At 38.0% G+C, this 18,002-nt stretch overlaps 1 pseudogene; it reads right to left on the reverse strand.

Moving 5' to 3' along the window:
• Positions 1–7,319: 7,319 nt before the first annotated feature.
• LOC137719762 (caffeic acid 3-O-methyltransferase-like) lies at positions 7,320–11,756 on the reverse strand (annotated as a pseudogene).
• Between the last annotated feature and the right edge of the window lie 6,246 nt (positions 11,757–18,002).

Below are 18,002 nucleotides of genomic sequence, written 5' to 3' on the forward strand. Positions count from 1 at the left end.
TCAAATGAGGCCACATATAACTGAATCAAACACATCACATAATGACACACGTCACTTAATATTGTCAACTATTTTCTTCAAAGTGACAATTTGATACCGATATGGTACTGCATGGGTCTAAATATTAGATTTGGACCGAAGATGGATAATTCACAATGGGATTTAATTCTCGGCCCAATGATATTCCTTTAGGCCAGATGGTATCCAGCCCATGATGGATTCGACCAACTCCTAACAAGAGTAGGATTCTTAAAAGGCATGTTAGGTGAAGTAATGGTTCGGCCTAGTCCTAATTAAAGTAAAACTATATAGGATCAGGATGGGTTTGATAAGATTCAAATCATTCTAAGGATCAAAGTTCGTTGCTAATTAAGATAAGGAATGTATCTAAAGGTTCAGAGTCCTAGTTCTCGTCAAACTGGCTGAAGCCGCATGTAGATTAGTTTTGGCTAGTGATAGGAAAACGTTGAGATATCCATAGAGACGTTAAGGAAGTATAGGTCTAGTGGGACTTTATTGCGGCATACTTAGTCATCACGAAACTTGCCCCTATAAAGTAGAAGTGAGTCGACAACGTGAAAAAGACCTTCAACTCAACACACAAATGCCCCACGCAAAATATTGCTATACGCGAACATCTCTCATACTCTGAGAAACCGCTGACTTCCCTAACTTCGTCAACAAACCTTCAGTTTGGACTAACATCAGTGTATTGACAACCAACGACATCTTCAGTAATGATTAACAGCGCTAAAGCCATAGAATCAAGTGATCAATGAGCATCTTCAGTTTGGAGTAATAATACTACTTCAAGTTAGGCTGGTTATTTATCCAAATCTCTGTCAGTAAAGAATCTTTGGATTCCTTGTTCGAAGAGGTCATCTCATTAGCTTTTCGGGAAGTGTCGTGTTGCCAGGTTACATAGTGTTTGGTACATTGAAAGTCGAGCTTGTCTATGATTGGTTATTCCTAGGTGTATTTCAGAGTTTGGTATTCTAACAACTGAACAACATCTACAGTCAAGACACTTATTTCTTTTGAGTATTTGTATCCTTACAATTTCATCACAATTTGGTGCACTTATATTTTCAAAAATATAGTTGAGGCAGTTGAACCTAGTGCAGAAGATCCAGGACCTTGCAATGACTATAGACCTTGTCTTCAAGTTCTAGAACCCAAGGCCGAGACGTGTTCCTTCATCGACCATGATCACTTGAATACAAAAGTTAGTAGCACAATCGACACCACCACCACATTTATTCTCCTCACTGATGAGCTTGCCACTTGAAGATCCAACAAGAACGAAATGAACAAAATAGCTTGACATCCTCGGAGATTAGAGTTATGATCTTTACACCTTCATTTGTGGGATCAGATTAGATGATGGGTCTAGGTCGCGAGTTGGCACGCCTCACCAAAATAGTATAATTAGCTCATTAGTTTCTTGGCATGTACACCATGCAGGCTTAATAATTTTTAAGATCAACAGTTACTCATCAAATTTTTGTGTTGGATGCCTTTTAATTCAAGCTTTGAACTCTTATCAATTATAATTATATATTATAGAAGCGATCATCTTTTCAATTTGTTGATGCCAATCTAGTGTTGTTTAAAGCAACTCCAGTGTTGTTTAGAGCAGCCCCACGGCAACTGCATATTGAATCCCCTCCAGTGAACAATAACTGCCTTTAATGAACAATAATTGTCTTTTGCATCTCCACCCCTAAACTGAATAGCCATGGCAATATGCAATAAAATATTAGTATTTTTTATTTTATAAAATAATAAAAAATATTTTTATTTCAAATTTCGGATATGATTTTTAATTTGTCTTGTTGTACCACATTTCATTAAATAAGAAATTACAACCCAAAGTATTTGAGAAAATATAAAATTGTGGTCTAAGGTGGAAGATAATGATAAGATATTTATAAAAAAATTAAATCTTTTTTTTTTTCGAATTTTTTATTAATTGTTTACATTTTTTTAATTAATTTTTTACATTTTTTTATTGCTTTTTTACATTTTTTTATTAATTTTTTAATGTGGCTGACGTCAAGATCAGCTTGCCCTAAGGCACTCGGGCCTGCGATTCGAGCCCACCTTCTCACTCGGGCCCCCTTCAGCCCAATTGCCTGCATGGGCTGGAGCAAGGAAGGGAGGCAATTGGATTGAAAACCTCCCCGGTATTTGAGAAAATATAAAATTGTGGTGTAAGGTGGAAGATAATGATAAGATATTTATAAAAAAAATTAAATCTTTTTTTTTTAATTTTTCGGATTTTTTATTAATTGTTTACATTTTTTTTAATTTTTTTTAATATTTTACATTTTTTATTGCCTTTTTAGATTTTTTTATTAATTGTATATTGTGGCTGACATCAAGATCAGCTTTCCCTAAGGCACTCCGGCCTGCGATTTGAGTCCGCCCTCTCACTCGGGCCCCCTTCAGCCCAATTGCCAGCATGGGCTGGAGCAAGGAGGGGAGGCAATTGGATTGAAAACCTCCCCGGTCCACCGGGCTATCCACAATGGTGGAGCTGCTCTTAAAGCTCCATAATTCTTCTCGTGGAAATGTTTTAATGACCTACCGACACAAAGTGGAACTGGCACTGGCCCCAACACCATGATATAAATCTTCTTTTCTATTTAATGAGATCTTATATATATCATGGTACAAATTTTGTAGCAGGTAAGATAAGAAACTATCTACTTTATCTTTTGGGTTAATCTCAATTTACTACTCTGAAGTTTCTTAGTTTTCAACATTTAGTATATGAAATTTTTTTCATCCCAAAATGATACCTAAAGTTATAATTTTGGGACACTTTCATACATCCATTAAGATTGCTGTTAAATCAACCGTTAACTTGTGATGTGGCACCCACATGGATAATAACTTAACGCCATTTGTCAACATGGGACCCACACGGATATTAAAAATTAAAAAAAAAAATAAATATGGCCTCTCTATCCCGCCCCTCACCCACCCACGTTCCCACCAACCCTCTTCCCACCCTGATGGTGAAGTGTTCCTGCATCACATCTCTTGGTCTTGGGTTTTAAGGTGCGTCTTGGTCTTGGGTTCGAAGGTTTGTGTGCTTCTGCTGCTTTATTGTTGCCTTTGAATGTGATTAACCCACCCACCTTCCCCTTCCCAACACCCACCCCGCTACTAAGCCTTTTCCCCTTCCCAAAACCCCTAAAATTCCCTGCCTTTCTTCTGTCCTTTGCACCCACTCTCCACCCCTAACTTTTGTCAATCCTCGGCTGCAATATGAAGTCGAATTTCTTCATAAACAGATCGGTATGTGTGTGCACCAAGGTGTCATCCAGTTCGAGAAACATTGTCATCTTCTCAGGAGAGACCAGCGGCATAAAGGATAGCTCGAACAAGAGCTTACGCCAGATTGGATTTTTCGATCCGGGTTTGCATTCTAAGCGGCGGCCGTGGAGAGAGAAGGAAGGGAAGGTTGGGTGGGCAAGAGGGATGGAATTTTGGGGGTTTTGGGGAAGGGGAATGGGCTAGGTTTTGGGGATGGGGAATAGGCTTGGTGGCGAGGATGGGTATCAAAGCAGCTCCAGCGTATATTGGAGCCCGAGAGATAGGTGAGTGAACAGGGCCAGAGAGCCCGAGCAATCAAGCCCAGCGTGTGCTGGCAAGGGAGCCCGAGCAGGCCCGAGCGAGAGACCCGTGGAGAGTTGCCAGCCCGAGAGCCCGGAGTGGAATTGATGCAAGGCTGACATCGCCCTGACATCAACCACGTTTTTTCTTCTGTTTTGCCTCGGTCTTCGTTGGATCTCAACCCACAAACTTGCCGGAGTTTACTAAGAGGAGGTGACCAAAAACTGGGCAAGGTTTCAGAGAAATTGCAGGGGGTTATACCTCTGGTTTTGAACTGGAAAAAAAACCATAAATCTTGTCCCAAGCAACATTAAGACATAATGAAACAAGATTTGCATAGAGAACCTCACCTGGGTTTGAGTTTTAGATCTTGAAGCTCTCGGCTTCAATGGTGGTTTACACCGTGATGGTCCAATGATGCATGCAACGGTATAGCTAGGATCCTTTAGTCCCAAAGATTAAGGTTTCATGGTTTTGGAGTTTGATTTGTTTAATTTTCGAAGAGGAAAGTGGGTGAGAGCTCTCGGAGCTCTAGAGAGAGTGAAAGTGTAGAGAGAGAGAGAGGAACTTTAGAAAAATGGAGATAAGTGAGAAAGATGAGTGGAAAGAGAGGGAGTGAGCCTGGTGTCTGGGTTCTGGTCATCGGACATCATCTCGTAGAGGGTTTGGGACTGGGTCGGTCGAGTCAGAGACTGATTTGACTCGGCAAGTTGCGGTAGCGGTGATTGAGGATAAAGAGGGGAGAATAGGGGCTTGGAGGGCGAGGAAGTGGGGGAATAGAGCTTGGAAAAGGATCTTGATGGCGAGAATGAGGGGGTTTGACTGGAGATGAAGCTCGGGTTAAAAGATATGGGTTTTTTTACGGGAAACAGATGACTGAGCTCTGAGAGCTCGGTGGGGGAATTAAGTGAATGGGATAGAAAACCCAGAAGTGGGATTTTTGTGGGGATGCAAGGATTGAAGGAAAGTAAAATATTTTCCAGGAAAATGAAGAAAGTAAAATATTTTGTATTATTTTATAAAAAAAAAAAAGTACTAATATTTTATTGCCTATTGCCAGGGTTATTGAAGTGCAACGGTGGAGATGCAAAATGCGGTTACTGTTCATTAAGGGCAATTATTGTTCATTGGGTGGATAGCATAGTGTATTGCCTGGGGAGCCTTTCCCACGGTGGAACTGCTCTCAGGGAAGGGGAATGGGAAGGTGGGGTGGGTGAAGGGCGGGATAGAGAAGCCCAGATTTTTTTTAAATTTTTTTTAATCCACATGGCACTTAGTCATTATCCATGTGGATGTCACGTCACCAGTTAACAACAACCTTAACGGATGTATGAAAGTGTCCCAAAATTATGACTTTAGGTACCCACTCTGAGATGAAAAAAACTTCATGTGCCAAATGTTGAAAACCAATAATCTTCAAGGTAGTAAACTGAGATTAACCCTTATCTTTTATATAAACATGAGAAACCTTTCTACACATACGAAAGTCGTGGAAACTATGAAAGTATGGAACACATATAAATGGCATTTCTAACAAACCCATTGAAGCCTCCACCACCATCTTCATTGTTTGACCAATTAGGTCCCCTAATATATATACATATATATATATATAGTTTTGGAAGAGGGTAGGAAGAAAAAAAATGGAAGAATTGTATGAGAAAGGTTAATTTTGTGTGGAACAAAGTACATAGATATTTATAGAGTTTTTAGGTTAATTTTTATTTAAATATTTTTTTAATTGTTTTAGCCGTTGATTTTAATTTTGGCTATTTAGATTTTTTTTTACTGTTAGATTTGATTATATTCGATCTCAACCGTAAGATTTAATGTATTCATAAATTAGACTTAAAAAATAAAGTTCCAATTTGCATCGTTGAATCAACCGATCGTCCAATCATATGGGCCATCAGATGAAAAATTAGCAGTTGGCTTAGGTTTGGGTGGCCAACAAAGACCGTCGGATGAAAAACTAGATGCTGGCCTTGGTTTGGGTGATCAATTAAGCTGTCAGTGGTGGCTCCCACCTGATATAGCTCCATTGCATGCAGGAATATGGGGTGCATCAGTGCGCTGAGTGGATTTTTTGCAGGCACGTGCACACACAATGGTGGTTCTTAACTTCTTCTTTTTTTGGAAATTAGGCTGCTTGTTGTATTACCAACAACACACCTTACAAGAGAGAGGCCTACATACAACACAAACACAACAATAAAAGTATGGACCTTCAAAGTACAACCGAACAGCTTGCATTCTCTGCCACAGCATCTTCCACCCCTGCTGCCATCCGAATGACCTCCAAACTCGAGCTCCCCAAGTGGATAAAAGAAGGCTTCAACAACCGCCAAATAGCACATCGAAGATCGGCACCACAAATCGAAGGAAGCTAGCATGAAACAATCCACGAGCAATAGAGGCAACAAGGTGGTGAGAACACCCGAGCATCAAAAAAATCCGAAGCTCTACATATCTCCCTCCTAAACAGGAATCGTGAAGATTTGTGTTCATGGTATGGATTAGTGAAAGCCGATCTAGAGGACGAGAGCATTGGAGGAGTGAGCCACGTCGAAAGGGTAGGGTGTGGAATGGTGAAAACGAAGTAGGTGGATGGCAAAGGAAAGGAAGAAAGGAATCGAGCTTGGCGTTTTCGACATCATAGCGAAAGCCGGTCCCGGCGCCAAGCTCTCTTCATCAGAGATTGCAATCCATATTGGCAGAGGCACCAGGAACTCTGAGGCACAGATGATGTTGGATCGTATTCTAAGGCTCCTTGCCAATCACTCTATTCTCAGCTGCTATGCTGTTGCTAATGAAGATGGGTCCGAGCCTGTATACTCAGAAGAGGTGCGAGCCATGGGCCCTTTTAAATGGCCTTCCCGCTTCAACACTTGCATTTTTCAGTTGGGACCTATAAATATAAATATATGAAATGTGAACCAATTAGTAACTTTTAGATATCTATTGTTCAATGATATATGCATGAAATTGATACATTTGTTGACACTAAAAATTACATGAAAGTTCAATCTTCATGTTTCGAATCACAGTGGCACAATATATCATGCAAACATATTCGAATCAGTCAGAAATCTCTCTTGCAAAAAATTAAAGTGCAAGTCCATGACTAAAAAAATTACTAAAAATTACACTAAAAATTACATGAATGTTCAATCTTCATGTTTTAAGAAAAATATTTTGCCGATCATGCTCGCATGCATAGGTGTTTCGAAGATATGATTATGAGCTTGATTTATTTTTATCCCAACACACATCTAGACATAGTCCAACAAAATATTAATAAAGCATTGCACAATTCATAACATAAACACTGAATCACATTTCAAATAAAGTTCGATCTTCATGTTTCAAATCATAGTGGCACAATATATCATGCAAACATATTCAAAACAGTCAAAATTCTCTCTTGCCAAAAATTAAGGTGCAAGTCCATGACTAAAAAAATTCATGTAGTCTCATCGCATATGATAGTCTTGAGGTAAAGATTAAGATGCATTGTCTCTTCGACCCAAATTAAAGGTTTTGACTGCTGAAACAATACATACAAAGTTTTCGCAGTTCATGGGGTTAAACCCCAAAGAAAACATATTCTGGCCACATTGAAGAGAGTAGAAGACTTTCGAATACTGAAGGGTGTGACGAGAGTAAAGACTTATCGTGTTTGCAGACGGGTCCATTCGAGGTAAGTGTTTTTAGTTGATTATGAATTACATCAGTGCCTTTGTTATTGATGGGGCAAGAGGCCAGAATTACACTTCCATGAGGCAGGTGTTTACTTAAAGATCTCCATCACCCAAAAATTACAGACAAAACATTCATATTTAATGCCACTAAATCCTGCACCAGTTGCCAAAGCCATGAACTCTTCTCGGCTCCGCTCCTTTCCTCCTCGGTTTTGAGTCACCATAAGCACATCAATTTGGGAGGTGCTCTTCACGGCGGTGCTAGTCTCTAGCATCACTGGAAGAAGTGCTTCCACGATAATCACTTTCCCATCGTCTGGAATAGCATTGTAACAATTTTTCAACAGCTTTAGGCAATGTTGGTCACTCCAATCATGAAGTATCCACTACATATTTATCAAAAGATACATTATAACCATTGTTCGCATGACCTCAAACTGAAAAGGAAAAAAAAAATAATGCCCGAGAAATTGAAAAATTACCTTCATAAAAATGGCATCCCCAGATGGAACACTTACAAACATGTCTCCTCCAACATGTTTCACCCCTGCAAAAATAAATTAACTCCTATTTTAAGTTGCATGTCTTGTACAAAGATATAAAAAAGCTAATTAAGAAGGAAAATGATTTCCGCACGCCTGTTTTCTTCTTTTGTATACCGCTGTTTATTTAGAGTCTCTTGATTATGTATGTTTTATTCAATACGAAGCCTAAACATAAGTGTGTAGTGAGAGGGAAAGGGTCGGTGTGTAGAAATCACTTTCCAACTAAGTATTATGATCTGGTGTGTAGAAATCAAATTAATTTACCAGATATGAAGGGGCATGTTTTACGACATGAGGCCAGTCGCAGTTGACACCCTTAATATGAGGATGTTTAGAAGTGATTAGACAGAGAGTGACTTCCAAACCACCACCAACGTCAACAAGTTGGGTAAGTTTTTCAAAACCCTTGTAGAGATGAAGAATCTTCTTCATGACAATAGTGGTCTAAACCTGAAAACTTGATTAAACCTGGGGTCTAAACCTGGATACTCAGCACCCTTAAAAACTTGATTAAACCTGGGGTCTAAACCTGGATACTCAAAAGCATGCGTCCCATGGACCTTGTTAAATGGAATTCCTCCTTCAACAACTGCATCTTTCAGTTGGGACCTATCAATGTCAATGTGCACCACTCAAGTTAGAGAAAATTACTATTAATTAGGCTAATTAGAAAAGAAAAAAACTAGAGAGACACCAAAACTTTTTCACCAATGAGTCGTGCTTGATGTGGAAATTTCTATAATTTGTTGTGAATAAGTAAGTTGCAGGTGATTTCAGATATGAAACAAATGAAAATTTGCCAAATGAGTTTAAACTACTCAATTTAACAAGAGTTGGATAATTAGCGGGCTAAATATGAGTGATGGACTAGAAGACAAGGCAAACCCCTGGATAACTACGCTTGCCGGCATTATTTCTCGTACTTTTTCGTGCTGACAATTTTTTTATTATTGTTACTTTGCATTAAGTAATTAGATTTTTTTTTTTGTTATCTAATAAAATAATTTATTTTCAAATGTTGAAAATAACCGCATTACCATTATAGACAACATGGCCAAGAATGGAGACTCTCATATTAGTTCATAATAGAGTTATTCAAAATAATAATTTATTTTCACTGTAAAAAGGTCGGAGACCAGTACTCACATATATTTAATTAAAGACCAAGTTCTAATTAAACTAAAATTCAAGACCATTGCTCCAATTATTTCTAATAATTTTACTAGAACAAAATAAAAATGAACAAAAAGAGAAGGGTTAAGACAGTGTTTAATTAGTAAGTGCAAGAGAGTACGTAGTAGTAAACATACCAGCTGTCTAGTAAGACCTTGTCTTGAATCAATGCCATTAAGGGACCCAAAGAAACACCATCTTCATTAGTCACAAAGTAGTTGGAGGTAGGGCCAAGGTTGTAGAGCCCCTCTAAGAATCAGACCCATCTTCTTCATTAGCAACAGCATAGCAGCTGAGAATAGAGTGACTGGCAAGGAGCCTTAGAATACGATCCAACATCATCGGTGCCTCAGAGTTCCTGGTGCCTCTGCCGATATGGGCTGCAATCTTTGATGAAGAGAGCTTGGCGCCAGGACCGGCTTTCGCTATGATGTTGAAAATGCCAAGCTCGATTCCTTTCTTCCTTTCCTTTTCCCTTCACCTACTTCGTTTTCACCACTCCACACCCTACCCTTTCCACGTGGCTCACTCCTCCAATGCTCTCGTCCTCTAGATCGGCTTTCACTAATCCATATCGTGAACACGAATCTTCACAATTCCCGTTTAGGAAGGAGATGTGTAGAGCTTCGGATTTTTTTGATGCTCGGGTGCTCTCACCACCTTCTTGCCTCGACTTGGCCTAGTTGCCTCTATTGCTCGTGGGTTGTTTTCTGCGATCTTCCTTCGATTTGTGGTGCCGATCTTCGATGTGCTATTTGGCGGTTGTTGAAGTCTTCTTTTATCCACTTTGGGAGCTCGATGTGGCTAGCTTTCTAGCAACTGGTTCGAGTTTGGAGGTCCTTCAAATGGCAGCAACGGCGAAGGATGCTGTGGCAGAAGATGCAAGCTATTCGGTTTTTTTTTTTCTGTTTTTTGTTGGGTAGCTTGGGCTTGGTTTTGTTGTACTTTGGAGGTCCATATTTTTATTGTTGTGTTTGTGTTGTATGTGGGCCTCTCTCTTGTAAGGTATGTTGTTGGTAATACAACAAGCAGCCCAATTTCCAAAAAAACAAGAAGTTAAGAACCACCATTGTGTGCGCACGTGCCTGCAAGAAATCCACACTCGGTGCACTGATGCGCCCCATATTCCTGCATGTAATAGAGCTGCATCAGGTGGGAGCCACCACTGACAGCTTAATTGATCACCCAAACCAAGGCCAGCATCTAGTTTTTCATCCGACGGTCTTTGTTGGCCATTTGAAGTTTATTGGTTTTCAACATTTGGCGCATGAAGTTTTTTCATCCTAGAGTGGGTACCTAAAGTCATAATTTTGGGACACTTTCATACATCCGTTAAGGTTGCTGTTAACTGGTGACGTGACATCCACGTGGATAATGACTAAGCGCCATATGGATTAAAAAAAAATTAAAACAAATCTGGGCTTCTCTATCCCGCCCTTCACCCACCCCACATTCCCATTTCCTTTCCCTGAGAGCAGTTCCACCGTGGGAAAAGCTCCCCAGGAAATACACTATGCTATCCATCCAATGAACAGTAACTGCACTTAATGAACAGTAACCGCCTTTTCCATCTCCACCGTTGCACTTCAATAACCCTGGCAATAGGCAATAAAATATTAGTATTTTTTTTATTTATAAAATAATACGAAATATTTTACTTTCTTCATTTTCCCGGAAAATATTTTACTTTCTTTCAATCCTTGCATCCCCACAAAAATCCCACTTGTGGGTTTTCTATCCCATTCACTTAATTCCCCCACTGAGCTCTCAAAGCTCTCAATCATTTGTTTCCCGTAAAAAAAACCATATCTGCTAACTTGAGCTTCATCTCCAGTCAAACCCTTTCATTCTTGCCATCAAGATCCCTCTCCAAGCTCTATTTCCCCACCTCCTCGCCCTCCAAGCCCTTATCCTCCCCTCTTTATCCTCAACCGCCGCTACCGCAACTTGCTGAGTTAAATCAGTCTCTGACTCGATCGACCCAGTCCCAAACCCTCTACGAGATGATGTCCGATGACCAGAACCCAGACTCCAGGCTCACTCCCTCTCTTTCCACTCATCTTTCTCACTTCTCTCCATTTTTCTGAAGTTCATCTCTTTCTCTACACTTTCACTCTCTCTAGAGCTCCGAGAGCTCTCACCCACTTTCCTCTTCGAAATTAAACAAATCAGACTCCAAAACCATGAAACCTTAATCTTCGGGGCTAAAGGATCCTAGCTATACCATTGCATGCATCATTGGACCATCACAGTGTAAACCACCATTGAAGCTGAGAGCTTCAAGATCTGAAACTCAAACCCGGGTGAGGTTCTCTATGCAAATCTTGTTTCATTATTTCTTAATGTTGCTTGGGACAAGATTTATGGTGTTTTTCCAGTTCAAACCAGAGGTTTAACCCCCTGCAATTTCTCTGAAACCTTGCCCAGTTTTTGGTCACCTCCTCTTAGTAAACTCCGGCAAGTTTGTGGGTTGAGATCCAACGGAGGCCAATGCAAAATAGAAGAAAAAACGTGGCTGACGTCAGGGCGACGTCAGCCTTGCATCAATCCCACTTCGGGCTCTCGGGCTGGCAACTCTCCACGGGCCTCTCGCTCGGGCCTGCTCGAGTTCCCTTGCCAGCACATGCTAGGCTTGATTGCTCAGGCTCTCTGGCCCTGTTCACTCACCTGTCTCTGGTGCTCCAACATATGCTGAAGCTGCTTTGATACCCATCCCTGCCACCAAGCCTATTCCCCATCCCCAAAACCTAGCCCATTCCCCTCCCCCAAAACCCCCAAAATTCCATCCTTCCCGCCCACCCAACCCTCTCTCCCTTTTCTCTCCACGACAGCCTCTTAGAATGCAAACCCGGATCGGAAAATCCAATCTGGCACAAGCTCTTGTTCGAGCTATCGCTTACGCCGCTGGTCTCTCCAAAGAAGATGACAGTGTTTCTCGAACTGGATGACACCTTGGTGCACGCACATACCGATCCGTTTTCGAAGAAATTCGACTTCATATTGCGGCCAAGGATCGACAGAAGTTAGGGGTGGAGAGTGGGTGCAAAGGACAGAAGAAAGGCAGGGAATTTTAAGGGTTTTGGGAAGGGGAAAAGACTTAGTGGTGGGGTGGGTGTCAGGAAGGGGAAGGTGGGTGGGTTAATCACATTCAAAGGCAACAGTAAAGCCGCAGAAGCACACAAACCTTCGAACCCAAGACCAAGACACACCTTCAAACCCAAGACCAAGAGATGTGATGCAGGAACACTTCACCATTAGGGTGGGAAGAGGGTTGGTGGGAACGTGGGTGGGTGAGGGGCAGGATAGAGATGCCATATTTATTTATTTTTTAATTTTTAATATCTGTGTGGGTCCCATGTTGACAAATGGCGTTAAGTTATTATCCATGTGGGTGCCACATCACAAGTTAACGGTTGATTTAACAGCAATCTTAACGGATGTATGAAAGTGTCCCAAAATTATAACTTTAGGTATCATTCTGAGATTAAAAAAACTTCATGTACTAAATGTTGAAAACTAAGAAACTTCAGAGTAGTAAATTGAGATTCACCCAAAAGATAAAGTAGATCGTTTCTTATCTTATCTGCTAGAAAATTTGTACCATGATATAGATAAGATCTCATTAAATAGAAAAGAAGATTTATATCATGGTGTCGGGGCCAGTGCCATTTCCACTTTGTCGAGGTAGGTCATCAAAACATTTCCACGAGAAGAATTATGGCGCTTTAAGAGCAGCTCCACCATTGTGGATAGCCCAGTGGACCGGGGAGGTTTTCAATCCAATTGCCTCCCCTCCTTGCTCCAGCCCATACGGGCAATTGGGCTGAAGGGGGCCCGAGTGAGAGGGTGGGCTCGAATCGCAGGCCCGAGTGCCTTAGGGCAAGTTGATCTTAACGTCAGGCACATTATAAAATTAATAAAAAAATGTAAAAAAGCAATAAAAAAATGTAAACAATTAATAAAAAATCCGAAAAAAAAAAAAAAGATTTAATTTTTTTTATTAATATCTTATCATTATTTTCCACCTTACACCACAATTTTATATTTTCTCAAATACTTTGGGTTATAATTTCTTATTCAATGAAATGTGGTACAACGAGATAGATTAAAAATCATATCCGAAATTTGAAATAAAATTATTTTTTATTATTTTATAAAATAAAAAATACTAATATTTTATTGCATATTGTCATGACTATTCAGTTTAGAGGTGAAGATGCAAAAGGCAATTACTGTTCATTAAAAGCAGTTATTGTTCAATGAAGGGGATTCAATATGCAGTTGCCCTGGGGCTACTCTAAACAACACTCGAGCTGCTCTAAACAACACTAGATTGGCATCAACAAATTGAAAAGATGATCGCTTCTATAATATATAATTATAATTGATAAGAGTTCAAAGCTTGAATTAAAAGGCATCCAACACAAAAATTTGATGAGTAACTGTTGATCTTAAAAATTATTAAGCTTGCATGGTGTACATGCCAAGAAACTAATGAGCTAATTATACTCTTTTGGTGAGGCGTGCCAACTCGCAACCTAGGCCCATCATTTAATCTGATCCCACAAATGAAGGTGTAAAGATCATAACTCTAATATCCGAGGATGTCAAGCTATTTTGTTCATTTCATTCTTGTTGGATCTTCAAGTGGCAAGCTCGTCAGTGAGGAGAATAAATGTGGTGGTGGTGTCGATTGCGCTACTGACTTTTGTATTCAAGTGATCATGGTCGATGAAGGAACACATCTCGGCCTTGGGTTCTAGAACTTGAAGACAAGGTATATAGTCATTGCAAGGTCCTGGATCTTCTGCACTAGGTTCAACTGCCTCAACTATATTTTTGAAAATATAGGTGCGCCGAATTGTGATCAAATTGTAAGGACACACATACTCAAAAGAGATAAGTGTCTTGACTGTAGATGTTGTTTGGTTGTTAGAATACCAAACTCTGAAATACACTTAGGAATAACCAATCATAAACAAGCTCGACTTTCAACATACCAAACACTATGTAACCTGGCAACACCACATTTCCCGAAAAGCTAATGAGATGACCTCTTCGAACAAGAAATCCAAAGATTCCGTACTGATAGAGATTTGGATAAATTACCAGCCTAACTTGAAGTAGTATTATCTCTCCATTCTTTTTTCTTTTTTTTTATGCATTTATTTCATCTTGGTTTAAATAAGTAGCTATATTTCTATATGTGCCTTTGACGAAAGTGGTTTTTACAAATTCAATTTCAATTAATTACCACCCTTTGGCAAATAATAATAATAACAGTAGTCACCCAAGTTCAAAATGAGGACCTTTTTCTTTTGAGAACTTTAACTAAAAGCTCACAGTACTGTCACTTTAACGAAAAACCACATTTTTACACTAAAAAGTTAATCTTAGTACTATTTACTTTACCATTTCGTTAAAACTCAAAGTTTTCAAGCTCTTTTCGTTAATTTTCCTTTTTCTTTAGCAATGATGTTCTGTTTCAATATAATGTTAAGGTTTAGGGTTACTTTTCTTTCTTATCCAAGAAAAATGAGTTATATTTTTAATAACATATATGTGGTATTTGGTTTTTCAATAATTTTTTTTTGGTTCATTCATTGTTTATAACATTATATATAAAAATTAGAGAGAGAAAAATATGACAATTCTTATGAAGCCCCAAGGGACAATAAATTAGAAAATTATCCGATAACTATAAGTTTTATACAAAAATACATTTCATACCTTAGTTGATTTTTGCTTGTGAGATATTTGTGTACCCTTATCTAAATACAAACTAATATTATGGCTTAGATGTGAAATCTATTTTTTCTTCACTTATAAGTGAGAGATCTTAGGTTTGAGTCTTTTAAATGACAAGTTAGATACCAAATTATGGCCAACCCATCTTGTTGCTTAGCATAATCCCTCACATCCTGCTATCATTTTATCAAAGAACAGTTAGATTGGCATGCACAAATATGAACACTAAAGCAATTGATTTTTTTTTTTCTGACTTGGAGTTATACTAGGGCACTAATTTTGGTATTGCCCCGGGCCTCAAAAATCTCAAGACCGGCTCTGGTGGTTCTCTTAGTAAGAAGGCTTGGGATTGCATAAGGAGAATTTGTTTTTTCTGTGTTCTAAATTCCATGCATATGGATGTATATATAATTGATTTATGCCTGTTCGCAACAAGTATGAATATGAAATGTGCCTTTTAGGAGGCATCTTCTCAGAGTTATGCTTTGCTCTTTGGCGTTCTTTCATCGCTTCAGACTTCATCTGAAAAGATGAATCTGTTGATATAAAAATTAATTAATTAATTAAATCTAAAATTAATTAAAGATAATTAATTAAGGACTTTAATTATTAGAGCCTCAAAGCCCAAAACTCATCCTTTGATAATCAATTATATAGCCCAAAACCTTAAGCCCAATTTTACCCTCTAAGGTCCATCACTTTAATTATTTTCTAATAGTGATAAAACCTTATAAAGTGAGATAACTTTTTGGTAGTGACCAATATAGGACAATGTTGAGTGATATTTCTACTCAAAAAATTCCAACATAGAAAAAGTAAAAAAGATGCGTTGTTATCATTTGTCATTTTTAGTCATTGCGAGATAAAAAGGAGTCATTTGGTGTCTTGTTCTCATCCTGTGGAGTTATAAAGCAATTTAATAAATTTGTGTGAAGTTTATGTTGTGTCTGAAAATACTATCCTATTTTTGAATATGCAACATATATTTAGTTCATACATAAGTGTATTTTTGAAATTTAAGTCGCTTGTCATAAGCCACTCTTATTCTTTGGTATAAAAAAATTAGATTAATCTGGATAGTATATAAAGTTTGTACGTTGAAGGTAAGGTGAATAATTTTTCAGTTTCAAAGGATCATAAGCATTTAGATTTAAAGGAAACTTATCTCTTCCAAAATTACCATATAGTAAAAATGAAATATTTAATATAGTGGGTTATTTAGTATAATCCAACATGTCACCAAAACAGTCTTAATGTGCACCAACTTACATTGCAGGCAAAATCCAATAAGGGAACTGTTATTAGCATTCCAAAAATCTCATTGTACACTCCTCACAAGTGTATTTTTCTTTCTAATTATAGAAAGTTTGGAGTGCCAAATGAGAATTTTGGAATGCTAATAACAATTCCTTAAAATAAAAGGGGATAATATAAAAATCAAATGAAAAAACTGAAAATCTTATTATTAAAAAAAGTAATTTGAGTGGTGATGGTGAACATTCTATCACATATGCAAAGGAAGATACTTTACTCTGTTAGAACTTGCCCCTTATAAAGCATGATGGAGATGTTTGGGATAATTTTCTCCCTTCTTCCCTAGTAGTGCAAAGGGAGGTTATCACACTCTCGTATTTTTGGTCAGAATTAAATAAATCAAACAAAAATAATGAACAATTTAGTATAGATGTGTGAGAAACACGTGTTTATTTTCTAAAATTTTACAAGAACGGATTTTCTAAGTGTGTACTGTGTAAAAGAAAGATAGTCTGAAAGGATAATACTAGGGAGACCAAATTTTTTAAACCAAATTTGCATACCAAAATGATGTGGTTGTAAATGATTGGATTATTACTTAAGTATAGATTAACGTGTTTATTTCATTAGTGACACATACTTTGGTTTACAATTTAGTTTAAAAAATTTGGTCTCCCTACATTACCTAATTTGGGACATATGGCCCCTTGGAGGAAGATCATACGATGAAGGCTTTTCTTTGCACAACAGTGGTCCAACCTGGACCCCCCTACCCATCAAACACCACAAAATGCCTATCCTTCACACTATCCAAATGAAAGAGTAATGAATGGTTGTCCATCTCCAAAACTTTGAGAGAGCAGAATCTCCACTTTCCAAAACTCATCCTTTGATAATCAATTGTATATTAAATATATATTAATTAGCATACCCCAAAACCTTAAGCCCAATTTTACCCTCTAAGGTCCATCACTTTAATTATTTTCTAATAGTGATAAAACCTTATAAAGTGAGATAACTTTTTGGTAGTGACCAATATGGGACAATGTTTAGTGATATTTCTACTCAAAAAATTCCAACATAGAAAAAGTAAAACGGATGCGTTGTTATCATTTGTCATTTTTAGTCATTGCGAGATAAAAAGGAGTCGTTTGGTGTCTTGTTCTCATCCTGTGGAGTTATAAAGCAATTTAATAAATTTGTGTGAAGTTTGTGTTGTGTCTGAAAATACTATCCTATTTTTAAATATGCAACATATATTTAGTTCATACATAAGTGTATTTTTGAAATTTAAGTCGCTTGTCATAAGCCACTCTTATTCTTTGGTATAAAAAAATTAGATTAATCTGGATAGTATATAAAGTTTGTACGTTGAAGGTAAGGTGAATAATTTTTCAGTTTCAAAGGATCATAAGCATTTAGATTTAAAGGAAACTTATCTCTTCCTAAATTACCATATGGTAAAAATGAAATATTTAATATAGTGGGTTATTTAGTATAATCCAACATGTCACCAAAACAGTCTTAATGTGCACCAACTTACATTGCAGGCAAAATCCAATAAGGGAACTGTTATTAGCATTCCAAAAATCTCATTGTACACTCCTCACAAGTGTATTTTTCTTTCTAATTATAGAAAGTTTGGAGTGCCAAATGAGAATTTTGGAGTGCTAATAACAATTCCTTAAAATAAAAGGGGATAATATAAAAATCAGATGAAAAAACTGAAAATCTTATTATTAAAAAAAGTAATTTGAGTGGTGATGGTGAACATTCTATCACATATGCAAAGGAAGATACTTTACTCTGTTAGAACTTGCCCCTTATAAAGCATGATGGAGATGTTTGGGATAATTTACTCCCTTCTTCCCTAGTAGTGCAAAGGGAGGTTATCACACTCTCGTATTTTTGGTCAGAATTAAATAAATCAAACAAAAATAATGAACAATTTAGTATA

This window comes from Pyrus communis, chromosome 16 (assembly GCF_963583255.1).
Source record: "Pyrus communis chromosome 16, drPyrComm1.1, whole genome shotgun sequence".
Taxonomy (NCBI): Eukaryota; Viridiplantae; Streptophyta; class Magnoliopsida; order Rosales; family Rosaceae; genus Pyrus; species Pyrus communis.